The sequence below is a fragment of the Empidonax traillii genome, unplaced genomic scaffold (assembly GCF_003031625.1).
Source record: "Empidonax traillii isolate 1590-97213 ecotype Southwest subspecies unplaced genomic scaffold, ASM303162v1 scaffold382:size1915631, whole genome shotgun sequence".
Taxonomy (NCBI): domain Eukaryota; kingdom Metazoa; phylum Chordata; class Aves; order Passeriformes; family Tyrannidae; genus Empidonax; species Empidonax traillii.
In genome coordinates, this window is record NW_020955575.1 from 587,122 (window position 1) to 608,599 (window position 21,478).

Below are 21,478 nucleotides of genomic sequence, written 5' to 3' on the forward strand. Positions count from 1 at the left end.
CACTAATTCAGGAATAACTGGGGTAATTTCGGCTATCTTTACATAACCCCATTGTGAAATCCATCAGATTCAGACAATCTGAAAAAAAAAAATGTGCTCTTATATTACATTTTAATTTTCTGATGGAAGAACTCAGCATTTGTTATTCGTATTGATTGAAGCTGTTATTTTCAATTGGGCAAATGTGTCCTAAACTATACTTAGGCCACCTGTTTGTTATCAAGTGTTCCCCTTTGTTGAGTAGTGACCAATTACTGCCTTGCTTTTATTTTACCATTTTTACTGTGGAGTTTATTCCTGATACTGTGGAAGTCTCTTCCTATTTGGATCCCATTTCATGTTTGTCAAATCACATTCTAGGTGGTTGCAAGGAACTTGGTTGGCTTGGTTTTTCATTCACCTTTTGCATGTTTTCCCCTTGCTTTTGAATCAATGAAAAGTATCAGATTTATTCAAGTGGGTCACTTGCTCCATCTCTTAGCTTTCATAGTTTACATGAGCACCCTAGAAGTAATTTCTTTTGTAAAATGTCGGTTCCTCATGATACTTTTTCTAACTTTGACTTTTTTCACTTGCAGTGTCTTGTATGAATTGGATTCATTTATTGAGAAAAATTTTCCTGGTATTTTCTTCAAGAATCATAACCATTTTTGAAAACCACTCTCAAACTGTTTTTCAGCTCTTCAAGCAACCTTTCCCTACTGACTGGAATAAATCTACAGAAATTTTCCCTGTATTTCTTTCTATAGCTTCTCTGTCACTTTCTATTTACTACTGGACACTAGCCTCACTTTTTGATTCTAAATCTACATATTTTAAAACAAACATTACCTAATAATGTTCAATTGCACTGAATTGAGATTGTTCATAGTAATAATCTGTTAGAATGGATCCTCTCAAATTTATTCTAAAATGTCATTGAAAAATCAGAGTATTCTAGGAACTATTCCCATTAAGCAGTTTTTACACCGTCACTCTGATCTGGAAAAAAAGAGAGTTACTCACAGATACTGACAGTTCTGTGCCAGCTGGTCTTAGTAAATGAATCCATTTACTATTATAAACACTATAAATATTATTCACTGAATCACCATGCTGAGTGATACCTACACTTGGAATTGTATTCGTTTAATTCTCAGAAGATGCTTACTTAGTCATTCCTGACACCTCTTTCTCGAATACTGAAAATTTCTTCCTTCCATAATGTAGAAATATTAGATGCCTCAGTGTCCAGGGATGGCTCAGACTGCAGTGTTGCAAAACTACTATGGTCCCATTGTTTTATAACAATTTGTTCCATAAGACAGAATTCGCACAGAAGCTTACTGAGATTTGTGCTTGTTGCACCATATAAACTTGTCATTTACCAACCAAATTTTTTATTTTTCTGTAATCACAATAGGGTGGAAAATGTCACAATAATATTTCCATTACAGATTATCTCTTACTGCTTTATTGTTATATTTTCAACATATTACTGTTCCCCAGCTAATAACTTTGTCTCTTTATTGCCATATGTAATTAATCATACATCAGAGAACATCATCAATCAGAAATTCTTCCTCTCTTCTAGTAAGGAAATAAAATAGCAAAACAATTTAATGGCCATAAATTGATCTGCCTCAGGGTTATGATTGCAGCTTGCTTTATGGACTCTATTTGCAGAGAGAAAAAAATAAAACCTCAGAGTAACTCTGTAATATATACAGTATAATGTATTTCCACTGTATTAAACATGTTTTGGTATTTGTTCAAGCCACTTGTGCTGACTGAAGGATTTCAGCACTTTTTGTGTAGATTCCATTATTTTTTGTGTAGAACAACAGAAGAATAAAAAATACTCTCATAGACTTGCAAAGCCAAAAGTCCTGGTTCAGCAGAGTACGTAAGTCAAAATTAGAACTTGTATGATTATTATGTTCTCTAGCCATTATGTGGAATAAAATGAGGTAATTACTAATGTATCTAGTAGTTTTGATTCTCCAGACAAAATAGCTGAAAAATATTTGTAGTTTCAACAGGGGGGAGCTCTCATCATGGTTCCTGAGAGAAATTCAGGCTCAAATCTTCAGAAATATAGTGAAATACTAGTCTTTCCAGTATTATAACATTCATAGAGAAGCGCTCGGTAACTACATGAATTAATGTTTTGTTAAGCACTTTTTAAATTAGATTTTTTAATTAAAATAATCGTATTTTTAAAGAGTGATAAATCATAGAATTACGGAATCAACCAGGTTGGAAGAGACCTCTGAGATCATGGAGTCCAACCCCATGACCCTCTCAACAGCACCCTGTCAACTAGAACACGTTACTAAGTGCCACGTTCCACCTCTTCTTAAATAGCTCTAGTGGTGATGACTTCACCATCTCCCTGGGCAGGCCATTCCAATGTCTGATCACTCTCTCTGTAAAAAATTTCTTTCTAATGTCTAACCTAAACCTCCCCTGAAGCAGCTTCAGATTGGATCCAAGTAGTTACAAATTTGAATTGTCAGCAGCCCTTTTCCTCTCCAACTGTAAATTCTATATAATCTAACTGTCAACATCCCCCCACCACAATCACCCCTAAACCATATCCCTAAGTGCCACATACAGATGCCTTTTGAACAATTCTAGAGATGGTGACCACTTCAAAGTCCTCAGAAAACATCTTTTGCTATTTAAAACCTGAGTTCTAGCCCCACTACCCAGATGGTGATGCCTCTGGGAAAGCATCTTTAAGAAAGAGTAGTCATTAATGAGAAGACACAGGAGGGAGTGGGGCTGGGGGGTGTGGGAGTTAGAAACAAAAGTATGAATCCCAAAGTGAGAGAAGTAGGGTAGGAGGTGCTCCAAGTACCAGAGGAGAGTTTTCTCTGCAGTCCCTGAGAAAGACTACAGTGAAACAGATAAGTATATTGCAGCTTGGGGAGGACCACGCTGGAGCAGCTGGCACATTCCCTGAAGGAAGTATGTCCTGCAGAGAGTACAAGTGAGAGAAGGAAAAAAGTGTAAGGGGGAAGGAAAGGTTGAGAGGAGTTGCTATGGACTGAGTGACCTCCATCGCCTTTGCACTGCTCAGGAGTTGAGTATGAGCTGAGGCAGGAATGAAGCTGGGCTTGGGAGAGGGCAGAGAAAAGGTGTCGCTCTAATGTTCTACTTTATTTCTCTCCACCTAAATCTATTTTACTTGGCAATAAATCAACTTTCCCCAAGATGAGTCTATTTTGCCTATGATGATAATTGGTAAGTGATCCCCCTATCATTATCGCCACCCATGAACTATCTCTTGCTGTTTTCTCCATCTCTTCCTATTGAGGAGCAGAAGAGAGAGAATGACAGGGTAGGCCTTTGGCCCCTAGGCAGGGTTAACCTGTAACATGGAGTCTTTTATTGCTATTAAAAAAAAGGTGCTTTTTTAATTTATAAGCTTCCAAATCATCTTTGAAGGCCTCATATTAAGAAAAAGTCTGAGTAGGATCAGCTCAAACATTTGAATGTCTTGTTTCCTATTAAACCTTTATGTACATTAGGAGGGTGACAATTGTAGAAGTAAAGGGAGGTGAAAAGATAACCAGCAATCAGTAAATCTCACTACATGCACAAGAAATGATGTCTCAGCTATCCATATATGAAAAAATGTAGTTTTCTAACGTTTCAGATTAAACGTGTTCCAGCTGTAAAAGCATTGCTATCTTTGAGGATGACCAAAGGTAAAGTGGGCAATGTTTACAGTTTGCAGTTCATCTTTGAAAAGCAGAAGATACTGAGGACTAGTGTAATTGATGGCTTGAATAATAGAATACAGAACAGTTTGCATGACATTTAGATGTTTGAGTGTGGGTTAGTTTATGATGAACTATTTTATAGTAGTTGGTGGCAATTATTTTACAGCTGTCAGGTGGCTATATATTTTGAAAGAGACATACAGGGTGGACTATATATGTATGTCAAGGTCTAAGACCCCATTTATTATATTATAGCAACCAATATTTCTATATCTCAATAAGCACTTGTTATTTCAATGTTGCTGACCATCTTCTAGAATGTCTTTTTTGTTCCCGAGTTAACAAAAAAGCAAAAATGTCCATTTTATATCATCAAAATAGTATTATTTAAGTGATCTTAACAAAGAAATCAAAGATTAGAGAAAACAACTCTTATATTTCTGTCTGTGGTCATTTGGTGGCTGGATTGAAGACCAAAGTTGCCATTCATGAGTTGTGTCATATTGTGCATTCCGGTATACAGACTTGTAATAAGGACTAAAATGTTTTAGGACACTCCTCTCCCACAAAAAACCCAAACCCAAAACAAACCAAAAAACCCACCTCCACCCCACAGCTTTTAACCTGTTATTACTAGACAGTTGTCTTCACTATTGTCTCATAGTTGTTTGGTTGTGGGGTTTTTTTGAATAGCTGTTCATACGTTTTTGAAAGAGTTTTGTTCTTCAATAATGAGGTAAATCAGGATATTAAAACACATTTACCATATTTATAATTTCATGGGAGGTAGTCGGTATTAGGATAAGGACTAGTGTAAATATATTACCATATTTCCCTGATGCAGCTACTATTTTTGCACCTGTTGTTACGTGCATATGGAAATCTTTCCCTGAAAACTTACCACTAGCTGTTTAAAAGGAACTGTTTATATAGTCCTGACAGTGCTCTGCTCTTTGATGGTCAACCAATATTTAACTTAAGAATGTGCTTAAAAACTACTGAAATAAATGGTGATTTTCCCAAGTGCTTAAAGAGAGAAGTATTAAAATATCTCTTTTTTTTTTCATTTTTTATTCCTGTAAAATCACAGTTCTTTTTACACTCAAGTATTTATTCCAAAGTGAATTGAACCAATGTTCTAAATATACACAAGTACACAGGCTACCGCAATGGATTTCAGTGTGACATTTCGCCAGAGTATTTGATATACACAATCTAATTTTTATAGGTCTCTCTTAAGTTAACTCAATTTTATGACCATGAACACTACTACCTACATAACATTAAATTTGAAAAATAACTTCCATGAAATATGATGCTTATGCATGGTGCTTACCATAGTAAATATAATCTCTTTGTTACAGGCTGACTGTCACAGTGAAATGGAACTGGGAAGTTTATAGGTAAGGATGGTACAAATATTAAGCACAAACTGTTCTTATGTTCTTTTTATTTATTATGAAAACCAAAATTGAATCAATATCATTTCCTGTTCATTGTGAATAATTCTTACACAATACCATACTTTTTTTTTGTTCATACAAGTTTTGGTTGTTAAGAGGAGGTTTTTTTCACACAGAAAGTCTACAAAAAGAAATTAGTAAATATTGTCAGACCTGAGAGACATGTGGTCCTGTGCCTGACTCGCACAGTTACCAGCACCAGGGCCTTCAAAAACAGGGAAAGTTTATCAACGTAAGCAGAACTAGGTGGAGTCCTTGACATGTTTTGCTCTAAATCTTAAAGGTTTCCAAACCCGTGTGCTCCTGGACCTGCGTGTTATTCCTGTCCCTGTCTGATAGGAGTTGTTGCTGCTGCTCACATTTGCAGGTCTGACCAGTAACAGGGATCTCCAAACATGCACACACCAACATCACCACCAACCACACAGCTCAACGCAGCCACAAGAACAATGCCTAATTACTACCCGTAAAAAAAACCAAGAGTGCTTAGGTAAACATGGAGAACACTAGCCCCAGCTCTGCAGCTCAGAGTGGGGCTTGGCTAATGTCTCCTGTACGTACATATTTGGAGATGTGCCCAGTAGTTGTCCCTGGTAATATTATTAATCTAAGGCAGGCCCCCAGATCCCAGTCACTACAGTCACTGGCCCCAGTGCCTGGGACCAACTGGGGGACCAGCAAACAGGCCTCTGTGGCCTATAGCTCTTTCTTTAGTTGTTTCTGCCCTACTTGCCACCTGGTCTGGCTTGAATTTTCCTGGTGACTGCACACATATACCACACACTCACACTGGAAAGCAGTCACACAGCAAATAGTCAGGGAGATAGGAGAGCAGTGAGGTGCAGGTTTGGCCATACAAGAGTAGCAACAGAGTTGCTTATATTTAGACAACTGTTTTATCCTTGTTTCTCTCTATTTCCCCATAGCTGATCTTCAATTCCCTGGTTCCCTTCCTCTGTATGTTTTTTTCTTCTTTAAAATGTTCCATAGTAAATTTTATATAATTCCGTATGACACCTCATGACACCTTTCCCACAATAAACCTGCTTTTTCCCATGAGAGTGACAATAATCTTGTTTCCCACTTTTTATCAGTTCGGTTTGAACTTCCTCAGGGCTTTGGGTGATTCTCTCAATGGCCCATCAATCAGGAACATGAGTACTGATCTCTGGTGTTGTCTCTGTTATCTCCTGTATTTTAGGGGTTGCATAACTGGATGTATTTTTCTTTCTCTCTCTTCTAGTGTCTCACACTCTTGTGCAGACTCTTATGCTGAGTATGCTCTAACCAGACATTCTCACAAATTGCATAACATTTCACTAAAGTGATCTCTCATATTAAGCATTCAGTGTACATCTTGAGGCAAAGGACTTGAGAATTCATCCTTAGTTTCCTTGTTAGTATTTTTAAAATGCTGAAAGTGAATCCCACAGCTTAACTACATATTATGTGAAGAAATATTTTCTCCTACTGATTTTTCAAATGCCCAGTTCTTTTATTATCATTATGCTGTCTTTTTAATTGTGATATAAGGCCAATTTAATATGTTTACCCCATAGCTCTTCCTATGAATTAATTTTTGTAAAAAAAAGTCAGTCTGTTCAATCTTCCTTCAAATTATTATATTCCTTGATCTTAGCCATTCTCTCTAAGCTTCTCTTTTCCATGTAACTTTTTGAGGTAAGCAAACAGTAAAAAACAGACCTTCTTGAGACAGGAAACAAGACATTTAGGCAATGTTCACCTTCATCCCGAGATGTCTTATTTTGATGTTGGCAGACTATTCCCTTCATCTGTGCTCAGAGTCTTCTCTGATGTTTTGAAGTCTGGTAGAAGCTGGAATAATACATAAAAGCTGAGATCTTATGCCATTATATCTCCTAGCACCATGACATAATGCATACAAGTAGCATTCCAGATATAATAAATATAAATACTGATTTATACAAAAGAACTTTGAAACTCTGTGCTATTCATAATATTACTTCTTATGCAGCTTAGTGTTTTGTTTGATTTCTGACTGAAGTTGTAAATTAGGCAAATAACTCCAACTTACTGCAATGACTAATGGTTCCTTTCTTGAGGTAGAGGTAAGTAAGTAATTTAAGATTTTCTTTGTGTATAAATTACTTTGCACTTATTTATTCTTAATATCATCTCTCCCTTCATTCATTTAGTTCTCTCTAACATTTTGCTTAATCCTCTGGTTTGGATTAAGTACAATAATTTTGCAAACTTCAGAATTTGCTGTTACTTTGCTTGTCGGTTATTAAATGTGATAAGCACTGTGGGATTTCAAATGAAAATGATTGACTTGAAAGCAGCCAACAAATTAATACTGTCTTTAGCTGTGCATATCAAAATTTAGGGAACAAGTTTGCCTATTAACGTAAATTTGTAACTGCGTGAAGTATGTGTAAAAGAATTACAAAGCCTAATTATCATTATTGTAATGTCATTTAAATTCCTGAAATGTCCAGTGTAGAAACTATGCAGTTTTTTAGAGGGGTTCTACTAAACAAAGTTATTAAATTTTAATGTCCTGCTTTGACCAAATGTTTCACAATTTTGCAGACATTGCTCTCAGTAAAAAGATATCTAGATTTGCAGAATGATTTAGGATATAATGTATATTTCCAAATGTCATGACATGTCATCCAACTGTAAATTAATAATACCTGATTTATTATAGGTCATCTGTCCTCATTTTCCTAACTATTCTTCTGTCCTTTTCCTGTACTAAAATTTTCCATGGTTATGGAACTGACTTTGATAAAATAATCTTGGAAGTGCTCCTATTATAAGAAGTCCTGACACTAAACGTCTAGAGAATTTGGATCAGTCAGAGATATATAAATTAAATTCATAATTTCAGCTGACTTCATTAGGGACAGGACTTGACTTCTTTTGTTGGAAATAGTCAATGCTTTCTAATCTTATTCTACAATTAAATTCCATCCTACAATAGATATTTAATATAGGAGTCTGACAAATATCATGAATGTGTTTATTGTTCTCCTTTAACCAGAGAGAAAGAGTGTCTCTTACGTGAAATAACTTTGAGTGACAGTAGAGGTGAGATGAATCCTGCTTTTTATCACTCATTTGTATACAGGAGGAAGCCATAATTGATTAAATATGGTGTTAAAATGACTAATTTAGAAAACTGCTTACAATATTTTTGCAGTAAAACACAAACAAACATGTTTTTGAAAAAAAGTATGGACATTATTGAAATTAAAAGCATCTTAGCAATAAGTGACTAACTCCATTTTTTTGTTTATACTAAAGAGCAGTGACAGATGCTCTGCCATATATTCAATCTGTTTCAGTAAACTATCACAAGAAAGAAATTATTTTTTTTCAAATAAAAAAAGGAGAGAAAAATCCGTTTTCCTCAGAGTTTTAAATACTTCAAGCCACACTGTAGCTTAAAAACTTACTTTTAATTCTACTGACTTGTTTTAATGCCAAACTGTTCTATTATAGTGAGTGTGCTACCGCAGATTTTGCAAAGCAGTATCTTTTAAAAGATAGAACTCTAATACTGTGTCCTGAGAAACAGTTTTTAAGCAATGTGTAAAATAGATGCTTCTATGTCTTGTATCGGCACAGATAACAATCAAATCTCTCAAACAAATTCAAGGACACTGTCCCTCACAGGGCACTAACATTCAGAGACTATATAGCTGAGATGTTTGGTAAAATACAAACAGGGTAATGCACAGCTGTTCCCAAACCTGTAATTACTGCCTTTTTCTTTCATCACAATGCCAACAGTTGGTATATTTCACCATCAAATCTCTTCAGTCAAGTATCTCAGAGCTAAGTAAGAGTCCTGAAAATCTCTTAAATTCAATTTAATAGGTCTAAAACTGATAGCAAAAAAAAAAAAAAAAAAAAAGTTGATGTTATTTTTTTATTCTAAAATATTCTCAAGCTTTCAGAGGGTAGTACATTGCACAGACAGGAGGATAATGGTGGAGTACTCTCAGCCTGTTAATAGATGTGGTTTTGTTGTGGAACAGCTCTCTTGCGCTTTCTCTTCCTGCTTGGTAATTTAAGGAGAATGGGACTGAGTGTTCTTTCCTATTTTCCTCTTTCCAAAGATCTGTCTCTTTAGCCTGGCTGTTAGGTTTTATGTTTGGACACCAGAGCAGATCCACCCTTTTGTAAAGCCCTAGTTGTTTAACACATCTAGAGAGTGGATTCTGGATGTGACACATTACTTAATTTATTATTACAACATTTGTAAGCTTTATTTGCATAAAATATTACAAAAAGATAGTGCTGCATATTTTATTGTGCCTGTCTGTTATAGATATACCAGTGTAAAGGAGCTTCAAAATCATATTAATTGGCCGTATTGGGTTACATGTGAATAGAGAAATCATGAACAGTTCTTTTTTAAGGGAAAAATTAGTTTTAAATTTGAAAACATCATCATTTCAGTGTGAGAGAGAGGTTTTTACACGTGGTAAACATATATGGAAATGTAAAAATATACCTTTTATTTTTATAAAATTTTCTATATTTTTTTGAGTTTTACGCAAAAGAAACTTACATAAAACAGTGAAATTACCATTCTATATAAAACATAATATACCCTTCAGGAGAAAAAAAACCCAACCAACCAACCATTCAGTATCTAAATGTATTAGCTGGACAAATAAAATGATTGTTATAAAATAAATTATACATAAACACACACAGGTAGGTGTATCAAATGGTATGTATTGTCCTGAGAATAACATTTCAGTGCTCTTCACTGTCAAGGCAGTAATGCAGATTTCAAGTTAAGTCAAATTCTGTAACAAGAATAATAAAAAAACCCAATAATGGTCTTTACTAAATCGCCTTCAGCTCAGTAGTGTGATTTAATTTGCCATAGAAACACATGTTCTAAAGTGAATATAATGAACATGTTTAGAGAATGAAGTGTTTCAAAGCAATTCTTTCACATAGATATGTTCAGCGAGATGCTCATTAGTCAGTGCATTGCCTTGGTTTATTTAGATAAGATAAGGTAAAACAAGGAAAAGAAACCAGAAGAAAGAAATCAAAGGAAACAACCATAAAGACACAAACCCTCATTTCTGCAGAAGCTAATGACTCTACATTTTTGTACAGTCAGCACTTAATATAATGTCTAATCTTTCAATGATATTCACTCCTTAGGAAAAAAAGCATATAATTTTTTTGTACGTATTATTTGTTTCTTTTATAGTTCACAGATCTAAAAAAAAGATAAAACTAAAAAATCAGCACCAGAACATTTTTTCTTGGTGTTACTGTGTTTTGTTTAGAGAAACAGTGGCAAAAGAGCAGAAGGCTTTCCTATTTTACTGACTGAGGGAACTGTGTGCCTTATTAGACAATTTGGAACTTATAGGTCCTGGAAACATCACAGAAAAGGATCAGATTTCAATTAATAAAAGTTTATAAAAGTTTGCTGAAGGAAATCATGTAGATCAGTATACCTTAACTGAATATCTTGTCTACACCTTTAAAAGGAACTGACTGTTAGTCAGTTACTGTATTTCACAGATTGAGTCTGTAAAGGGACACTATTATAGTGCATTTCACTGCTGACAGTAGATTTCGCAGAGGAGCCTATATCATTCCTAATTAGGACATTCCATTTTTAATAAGCTTACCAGAGAGGAAGCTGAATTTTGCTAACTTTTCTATAGACCTGTTGTCATACACTCAAGAGGCAGAAAAAAACTCAGATACTAAATCTGCTGAACGCTATTTTGTGCAAAGATTAAGACTAAATATTTGAAAATAAAATATTCTTTGCAAACTTTTTTTTGATTTTGTTTTGGATTACTTATTTATGACAATAAATATTAGCTATTTAGAAGTGTAGTTTCCCAGGGTTGTCCAGGCTCCCTCCATATGCAGTTGGAAAGAAAGATAAACTTCATCTGAGTAATTCACCCCAATACAATAATACAGGGTGATCAGCCCTCTCTGTAGCCTACATTTTCAGTAAGCAGTAGCAAAAACCCTGATAATTACCTTAGTAGAGTAGCCTAGATTTCTGATGACTAATTTAACTGAGGCGAATCCCACTGTTAGGATTTCACATTCTTATTATGTTTTTTGATCGCTTGCTTTTTGAGGCCTGGGACTTGCATAGCCCCATATTTTTCTCTATAGATATAGTGACATATAGTGACATATTTTTCTCTATAGATAAGCAGTATTTCATTCACTGCTCCTCCCGCTGCTTCCTGCATTAATCAGTGATTTGAAAATCTCCATCATCTTCCAGGTTCCTATATTAATTTCTAGTTAGTGATTTTAATTATAGTTCAAATCACTCCCTAGGAATAAGAACTATACATTTTTCCTACATCCTCATTTTCCTCTGAAACTCAATTTCTGTTGAAGCATTAATTAATATAGCACATGCCATTTCTCTAATTCTGTTTATGTTAATATATGAGTTCTATCCTCTTAACCTACTGTTTAGAACACAATAGAGGAGAGTTAATTATATTATGAGAGTAAGGTAATTCTGAACTTTGTGGTACGCAAATGGTACTTGAGTTTTCCTATCTTATTACTTCTGAGGTTTAAATAGATTTAGTTCAGGTAAACTAACGTCCAGAGATTTTATAAATAAACTGTAGACATCTTCCTAAGGGCTTAGCTATGACTTAGTTTTCAGTCACAAAATGACAATGAGGTCTTAAGTCACTGGAAGTGTAAAATAAAAATCAAACTACAATCCTTCCAAATATTCACAAACATCTCAGACCCAGTTTGTTATCTCTAGAGTCATATGGTAGCTTTAAATTTGTTTTCATCATTTAGTCCTATTTTTTTCATGATCCAGCAAACATGTTGTCAGTTCTGAGGAACTGTATGGACTCAGAGGATTTTTTTATTGCTGTTGTGCTTGAGATGTTGTATTTTAGGAAGCTAATGGCAGAAAACCACATAATTTTCAATGATAGATTCTATTGGAGAACTCCGGCTAGCTCCTTTTGACACAGACAAGATTATTTAAGGTCTAGATCTTAGATGCTGCTGAAACATTTTTAAAGAAAATTTTCAAACTATAGCTTTGCCCTTTTGTCCATCTTTTTGAAAGTGACTGTGACTATGAAAATTATTGGAAGACATTCACTGGACATGTAATTCTTTTTATATGTAAGTGCAAAGCTGTCCTAAAATCAGAGACCATGATTTGATCATAGGTTTTAAGAAAAGTGTTTAATCTTTTCTCAAAGACAGGTAGAGTTTTTTTTGTTACTGCAGGGTTGGGGTTTTTTGGGGTGGTGGTGGTGTGTGCTTTTTGTGTCCTAGGCCTATAACCTGTATAATTTTCTCAGAAACAGCTGTGTAAGAAAAATTTTGGATCACCCTATTCTCTATATAATTTTTAAGCGTTTCTGAAAACAGTATTAAGCTGGTTGGAAGAAGAAAGAATAAAGAAACAGGGATTCCAATGCAATAAAAAAATATTAACAACAAAACTTAGCATTTTTGTTCCTATGGTGTTGGGACAGGGTAGGTAGAAGTGAGAGAGATGCAATTCTTATATGAAGTATATATGTTTCCTTGTACTCACCTGATGGACTGTTAAATAAGCCTTACTTTGGGTTATTGAAAATATGATTTTCCTTATTGTCATGTGCTGCATCTATTCTTGCAATAAGACATTTGATACATAGTATTGTTTTCCTCTCTAGGAAATAGTGTATGTTGTTGTATCTCTGGCTGTCCCACAGAGCTGTAAATTGCTTCCATTACTTTCCTTGCTTCTTACTTTTTATTGTCTTTGGCAACAAAACGTAATTTGTTCTCGTACGTATATTATAGTCAAACTCTATAACTTGAGGTTGCAAAATTTCTTTTAATAATAAACTTGTATTTCCACCTGGACATAACTTCTTGGAGAAGTCTGACTTTAAAATAAACTTTCTTGGCTGACATTTATGAGAAATGCATTTTATCTTTAAAAGTTAATAAAAGAATAATTTGTTTTACACAAATGATGGAAAATGGAAAACAAAAATATTTCATAAGGGAAAAGAAGAAGTAATAAAGATGGGATTCTTCTCCACAAATTTAGACATCTAAAAGTTAGCCATGTAGGTCTAATAACTTAAGGCTCCTGTTTAGCAGGAGAGACAGACACATCAAGACACCTATTTATTTCATTCCAGAACAGGATTTTAAAGTAAGGGAAAGTGAGAAGCTGAATTGCTTTCTGTAGGAGCCCATTTCTCTCCTTTAGTTATAAACAAAATGTTATGAGATCACCTGAAATTCAGCTGGCTAAGTTTTAAATGCCTAAACAGAGGCACATAAACCCCATTCAAGAATTGTGTTCTTAATATGGGTAACTCAAATGTATGTGATCTAAGAAACTTCCTATTTTCTGTGTGGCTAGTCCCAAAGAAGGCTTTTTTCCCCCCATCAACCTAATTTCAGTTAAGAGATTGTTCATTATAGGGCAGATTCTTTGAAGCAAGAGGAGTCATGCTTTCCTGGCTATACATGTTGCAGGGCTTCATAGGGGTGTTTTACGCACAGAAGATTGAATGTCAACAATTCTCTTTCAGCCCTTCTACCAAAATCATCTAATGATTTTATTCTGCTTGCTGAATACTTTTCACATTTGATGACAAATACAGAAAATGTTCCAGGAGATGGAAAATGTTCAGTTGAATTTCAGGCCATAGAGTAGTCAGGGATCTTTAAGCAGTCATGGAGTCTGTCCCTTTCTGTCCTATGTATCATAATACTGAAGACATTGTACTGATTACTTTTCACAGTGTTTGTTCTTTCTTCTTTTAAATAACATCCTTATATGATATAAACTGTCTCTTGTCTCTCTCTGTACACAGCTCTCAATATTGTAGTCTTCTCCAGAACAGTTAATAAAATTTCAAATTTTATCACTTTTTGAAAGACAGCCTCTTTCTAAATTCATATTCTTTTCACACTAATAGCAGCATATGCATTGAATTGTAGACTAATAATGCATAAACTCTAGTGACAGACATCCAACATCTTACTCAAAGTAAGTTATATATTTTCTGGCTAGACATGTTAGAATTTTTTTATTCTGTGACCAAAGTGCAGACCTGGTCCTGGAGAAAAGAAGTTCTGTTTGATTGGGTTGGTTTTTCTCTTTCTTTGTAGAAAAATCAGAAATCTTGAGCCTGTAAAGGTAGGTTTATATATTTTTTCAATAAAAATCTACATTTGCTTTATATGCAATATTCTTTGGACACTTAAACATGAAACCTACCCTTCTCTTAAACTTGCCCTTCCCTTGATGATTGTCTGCCCTTTTCTTAGGCCTTTGAAGGACTGTCCCTTTTGAGATTTCCATACAGACTTCAAACCTCTCTAGAGATTTACACAGGCACAGAGTGATATTTTCTATTTTGTTCCTTTTCCCTTTTCCATTAATTTTCAAAATATAATACATTTTCAGTGCAATAAGTCACTGAGCACTGAGCTCAATAACTTTAGAAATCTATCCACAGTGTCTCCAAGCTCTCCTTTCAGAGTGCTAATTGTAACTTGTTGTTTGTAAACAGAGAAGGTCTTGTGGATGATGTGATGGTTAGAACCGTTTGAGACATAGTGATCTTTAAATAATCAAGTTTTCAATTACTGAAGAACTAAAAAGGGGGATTTCCATAAAGTCTTCTCTTTGGTCTCTCAGGGAGACTGGATGAGAGAATGCCTTGGCATGCAGTCCTAAAAGGCAAAGGAGTTCAGGAGGGCTGAACATTCTTCAAGAAGAAAATCTTAAAATCTCAGGAGCAGGCCATCCCCATGTGCAAAAATGTGAACTGGTGGAGAAGAAGGCCAGCCTGACTGAACAAAGAAAGGGCATCAAAGCTGGTGAAGCATCTGGAGCACAAGCCTTTCTCTGGCTAAGGAAGCTGGGTTTGTTCAACCTGGAGAAAAGGAGGCTCAAGTGAGACCTTATGGCCCTCTACAACTACTGAAAGGAGCTTGTAGCCAGATGGTTGGTCTCTTCTCCCTGTTAGCAAGTGACAAGTATGGTGATGGCCTCAAATTGCACCACAGGGGGTTTAGATTGAATGTTAGGAGAAAATTTATTCACTGAAAGATTTGTCAAATACTGGAGCAGGCTGCCCAGGGAAGTGGTGAAGTCACCATCCCTGGAGGTATTTAAAAGATGTGCAGATGTGGCTCTTAGGGACATGGTTTAGTGATGGACTTGGCAGTACTAGTTTAACAGTTGGACCAAATGATCTTAAAGGTCTTTTTCAACCTAAATGGTTATATGATTCTATAACAGTTCATTTTGAACACATGATTGTGCCTCCACACCAAACACTGGTTTACCCGTGGGCTTGTACATTATAATGATTTCTCATTTTGTTATACTGTGAGATCTCCCTGCATCTCTCTGCAGTCAAATTTCATTTTTACCATGCTGTATAATTATGCAAAATCAGCTTTTTTCTTTTGATACTTTCTTACCAAAAGCTTTTGGAAGTCTAGTGTGTTTAACAAATTGATCATCACCCTGCAGTCCTGAAGATCAATTCAGAGAACCCTAATAGGGTTTGTGAAACACAGTTTCCCTCTACAAAAGCCGTGCTGCTTCTTTCTCTATCTTAGCTTATTTAATTGAATATTTACTTTTTCTGTTCTTTATTAGAAATTTAAACATTAACCTACTTCTGAAATCAAACCTATTAGTCTGTAATAGTTTTACTGATCCTGAAGCACTTTTCCAAAGTTGCTATAATTTTATCCATTCATTCCTTCAACTCTCCAGCTAATTTAAATATTAGTCTATAAAACAATTATTAGTTAAATAATTTTAAATTTTACGTTCCTTTAATGCTTAGAATTAAATACTACCTAGCTTTAGCATGAAGTTACTGTTTATTTTATCTATTCATTCTTACATTCAGCTTGCAATGTAATTTGAGACAGTGCTCCAGGACATTTCCTGTGAGGAAAAGCTCCAATATGGGAATCTTCCTAAGATTTTCTGAAATAAAAAGTGATACAAATCACTGCTTCATGTTTTCTACCATAGTCTTGTTCCCTTCCTATATTAAGAACCCTTCCTTTGCTATAATAAGTATCTATTGACCCTGCAGACTTTGTGTCAAGTATTTTGCTTCTAACATGCTTGAAAACATCTAATTAATAACTTCATGCCTTTGGCAAATTGTTCTTCAAAGTAATTTTTTAGCTTATTAAAATCTCAGATTTAATTTGCCAGAGCTTATTTCTTTTCCAGTCACTTTATCTGGACAAAATACTCATTATCTGAAGTATAACTCTTAACTTCCGTTATCTTTTTTTTTTTTTTTTTTTTTTTTTTTTTTTTTTTTTTTTTTTTTTTTTTTTTTTTTTTTTTTTTTTTTTTTTTTTTTTTTTTTTTTTTTTTTTTTTAAACTGTTCATTGTTATTGTCTACTGTTCCTATTCTTTAGCTAGACTAATTTTATAGGTACTTTGTCACTTTAATAAGGTGTCTTGAAGGGAATTCCATACTATCTAAAGAAGTTTGGTTCTTTTAGATTACTTTTAACCAGTTTTCTAGTTTTGCATACTTTCCCTTTTTGAAAGTGAAGGTATCTGTAGTGGTTTATTTTGTGTGTATGTTTCAATCCTGTTAGAGTTTTGAATGAGAGTGCTTCACCTTTGGAAAGGCTTTTTGGGCAGTTGCTTTCTGAAACAAGTCCAATGTAGATCTTACAAGAATTGCTTACTCCCAAGAGTAAGCTTTCTGGATAACTGCTTCAAAAAGCTGAAGTCTAACAAAATAACTTCCATCATCTGAAATTTGTTCTGATACCACTTGTTCAGATGTCTATCTTAATCTTCATGGAAATAACTAGAAGTTCCCATCATTACAGTGTTTCTTGCTGCAGCAGTTTTTCTAGTCTGTCTTAGTCACAATTAGTATCTGAAAATTAATAGGAGAGTTTTAATATCATTCTCTCCCTGTTTATGGAACTCTTTTTCTTTTTAATTATTATTACTAATTTAGTCATGTGGCTTATTACTATTTGCTCTAGCCAAAACCTTTGTCTGACCTGCTTAATTAATTTGTAACCTGGCATGACATGTCTGAAAGATGAGCTTTCTTTCCCCAAGTTCATAAGCCTCTTAAGTTACTGTCCTCATTAAAAATCAGGCATTGAAATTCTCCTATTTTTTGCTTTACACTTCAAACAGTTAAATAGGTGAATGTGTCCATGTCCTTTTGTCTGCTCATACATGATTTCCTGAAAACGAGTTTTACTTTTAGCAAATAAACTTGTCTTTTTAATTCCTCATAATTTTACAGGATTCTTATTCCTCTTTACTTAAAAAGTTTATTTCAGTGGGATCGGAATGCTCTTCTGCAACTCTGAACTTTCTCATATTGCTTAGTGTAAAAGCTTGATTGAGTTTGATTACATTTTCCCCACACAGCTGTCTCATACAGGAACAGAAACTCAATCCATCCAGACTGGTGCATGACTTTGGTCAGTCTTGGTCTTCTCACTCTTTCATTTAATTTTGGCTACAGAATCTCTATTCTCCTGTCCCATGTATGCTACAAATATAAGCCATGACCACTATCTCCATCTCAGAACTATCTAGACCATACTCTCACTACTGTAATCACAGTCATATCTTTCTATCCACCCATTCTATGTCCTATTATTCACTTCATCGCTTCACAAGATTGTACTAGAGGCTCAGGATGTTATTTTCAATCTATTCAGATCTTGTTTGCTAAATATTTTCGGCCTTTTATAGAAACACAGAATCCTAGAACAACTGAGGCAGGAAGGGACCACTAGAGGTCAGGAATACACCCTACTGCTCACAACAGAGTCTACCAGGAGCTTTCCCAGTACCGTGTCCGGTCAGGTTTTTAATATCTCCAAGGATCGAGACTCCACAACATCTCTGTTCAGACTGTTCCAGTGCTCAGTCACCTCCTCAATAAAAAAACCTCTTACATTTAAATAGGAATTCCCATATTTCAGCTTATCCCCACTTGGCCCCTGCATCTTGTCCTGTCATTGGGCACCTAGGGAGTCTGTCTTCTTTACCTCAAGTCCATCAGGCATTTATATAACTTGATCAGATCCCCTTGAGCCCTCTCAATCTCCTCCTGTGTGCCAGTTGCATCAGTCCTTTCGCCAGTTTCATGAGACTCTGCTGGGCTCACCTGAATTTGTCCGTGTTTCTCCTGTACTGGGAAATGGAGACCTGAACCCAGAATCCACATGTGTCTTGCTAGGGCTGAGTAAAGTGAAAAGGTCCCCTCCCTCAGCCTTTTAACAATGCTTTTCACCTAATAGAACTACAGATGCTTTTGTTCCTGCTTTGCTGTGGGGGCACATCACTGGATCATGTTAAACCTGCTGTCCAATCAGACCTCCAGGTCCTTTTCTGCATCTTTGCCTTTCAGCTGCTTGTCTCCTCAGTGTTTACTGGTCCATGGTCTTATTTCTTTCCAGGGTCATGGCTTTGCATTTCCCCTTACAGAACTTGATATCCTCCTGCTAGGAAATGTTTTCCCCCAATGACAGTATTTGCTAATGGCCTGGAAATAGGCTTACTCAGAATGTCTGGGCACTTTCACTGTGGATAATAGTGCCACATATAATTTATGTCACTTACAAAAATGAAAAATAAAAGGAAGACAAAAACTGACAATAATGGGGTTTGACTGTGATCAGTGGTAGGTAAATTCTACATCTCTATGCCATTCTCTTTAATTCTAAATTTATATTTGTCTTTCTGTACCTATGCTGCTCAGATAGGTTCTACTTTGATATTGTAGAATTGATAATTTCAGGGAGCTAAATTATTCTCATTCAGATATTCCTAACATTTCTAATCATAGTAATTGAACCTATACCATGGATTAGCATATGGTGGCAGCTGGCGCTGTTCAGTGTCTTCTAGTAATTTTTTCTTAAAGAAGTGAGTAACAGTGAATTCTCCCACAAGAAACTCCACATTTTTTCCCTGATAAGCAAAATATATATTTCCTTTTTTTTTTTTTTTCACGTCCTGCTGGGGCTGTTCCTAAGCACTGAATGATAGTCTTGCCACCACAGTACTGCTCAACAGAGCTTGAAATTAGCAATAGGAGCTCAGGCTGTCTGACAGCTCGTCCTACCAAGGCCGCCAAGTTTGAACAAACAGCAGTCTCTATTTTGCTCACAGGGGAAATAAGGTTAGTGAAAATATTAAAGAAAAGTGAATACCACTGCTGGCATGGCAACACTTTGCAGTAATTGGTTCCTTGTGATTCATGCTGGTCTGACTCTGAGAGCTACAGATGGGAAGCTTTGAAGGTTTGGTTTGGAAGCTCTAGTTTTGAGCTCATAAGCTCTTTTTGAGAAATGACAAACAGATCAAAAGTTCATTGAAGTAAGCACAATTCAGTAAATTCCAAGAACATTTCTTGTTAATTTACTTTTGTTTGAGAGAATTCTTATATTTAAACATATTGAATAATAAGTATTGTAACCATAATTTGCAGCTGCTGTTTTTCATGAAAAACTGCAGTCTTTGATTTTTTCCTGAACTAAACTCTTAACTCATTTATCAACAGCTAACCCAGTCCATTCTTTCCTATTATTGAAAGCAGATTTGTATAACTAGATAATATGATCAATTTTGAAAGATGTTGCTGACAATTTGGTGTAAATATTATTAAAATGACTAATAACACAGAAAACTTTTCTTGTGCACAGGTTTAATGCAAAACAAAAAAGTAATTAACTAACACAAATAAATGGTGAACGCATCTTGAAAAAATTAAATTTTCTAGCTCAGATATGCAAATCTGAACCATATCTGAGTTGTCCAGCTTAGCAAACCAAACTGGAGTTCTCAAATGAATTGACTAGACTCCCAGTAATGTTGAAGAGATTGTTTGCTTTTGGTACTCTGTTTCTTGGCCAGGAGTGTGGCAGTTGATAAAGTGTTTCTGTTCCTGGTTCTTAAACTGTGAAACATGAGAAAGATTGAAATACTGGAAAAAAAAAATAAAAAAGAAATAAGGAAAAAGAAAAAAGAAAAAAAAAAAGCTTTAAGTTTAAATGTGGAGATATTGCAGATGTGTTTGAATGAATTTATTTCTGTTGTTTACAGAGGATGAATTCTGTCTTCTTGACCTGCTCAGGCTTCTACTGATTGACAAACATGATAATACTATGGTTTGGAAATGATTAATATATATTCCAGAGAAGCTGTGGAGTCTCCACCCTTGGAGCTACTCAGAAACCTATTGGAAACGTTGCTGAGCAACCTGCTCACATCCTTTAAGAGCCTGTGCAGGAGGGATGAACTAGGTGATCTCCAGATGTCCATTCTAAACTCAGACTTTTGGTGATAATCTAAGTGTAATCCCCCCAAAGAAGATTGTGATGAATGGAATGACAGTGATATTTTTCCTAGTATGCTTGTTTTCTACCATGTTACATCATAGCCCTGATCCTCAGTCTTATGAATCAGCATGGGGTCATATGAGGCAGGCAGTTGTTCATATTGGGTGTTTCATTTGTTCCCAGTTTACTTACATGCAAAAATATGTAATTAGTCTGAAGCTGAGTGTACAACAGCATGCCAGGAGAAAGCGTACTTTAATGAATATTACTGTCTTCTCAAACCCAAATTTTTAGGCTGTAAATATAAGTATAATATTGCATTTTAAGAAAATCACACACTGTGAATTATGCGGCATAATAGAGCTGCCTTTATAACCCTGACAATTCCAAAGGAATAGAGAGGAAGAACAGAGTGAAGTGGTGTGTTTCACTCACTGTATCAGGTAGATGTAACACCACCCCTGTGGCTGGCAGCTACTGAGCCAGAAAATCAAGCTTTACCATGAGTGAAACATTAGGTCCCATGAGTCTGTTTTCCATTCTAAATGGTTAGTAGCTTTAGCGGTATTTCATTAGGACTAATCACATCATCACATCTCAGTGATCCTATTCCATATCTGCTTTGCCATCAGTTACCAAAAAAAGTCTACTACATTCTGTTTTGTTTACCTGCAATATGAAAATACATTCAAAGATGACCTTTTAGTGAGTTATTTTAAACATGCTGAGGGCAGTTCTATTTTGACAGCTGAATTAAAATATAGAAAATATAGCTAGTCAAGGCTTCAAGCACATTGTTTTTAGCATAGTAACTACAAACAAAGCTGCTTTAATTCTCCACAACTCATTTAACCTTGAAATTAAATATGCACATAAATGTGATTGCCCCACACCTCAGCTCATGTAGACTTTTAACTATCCACTGGACTATTTGT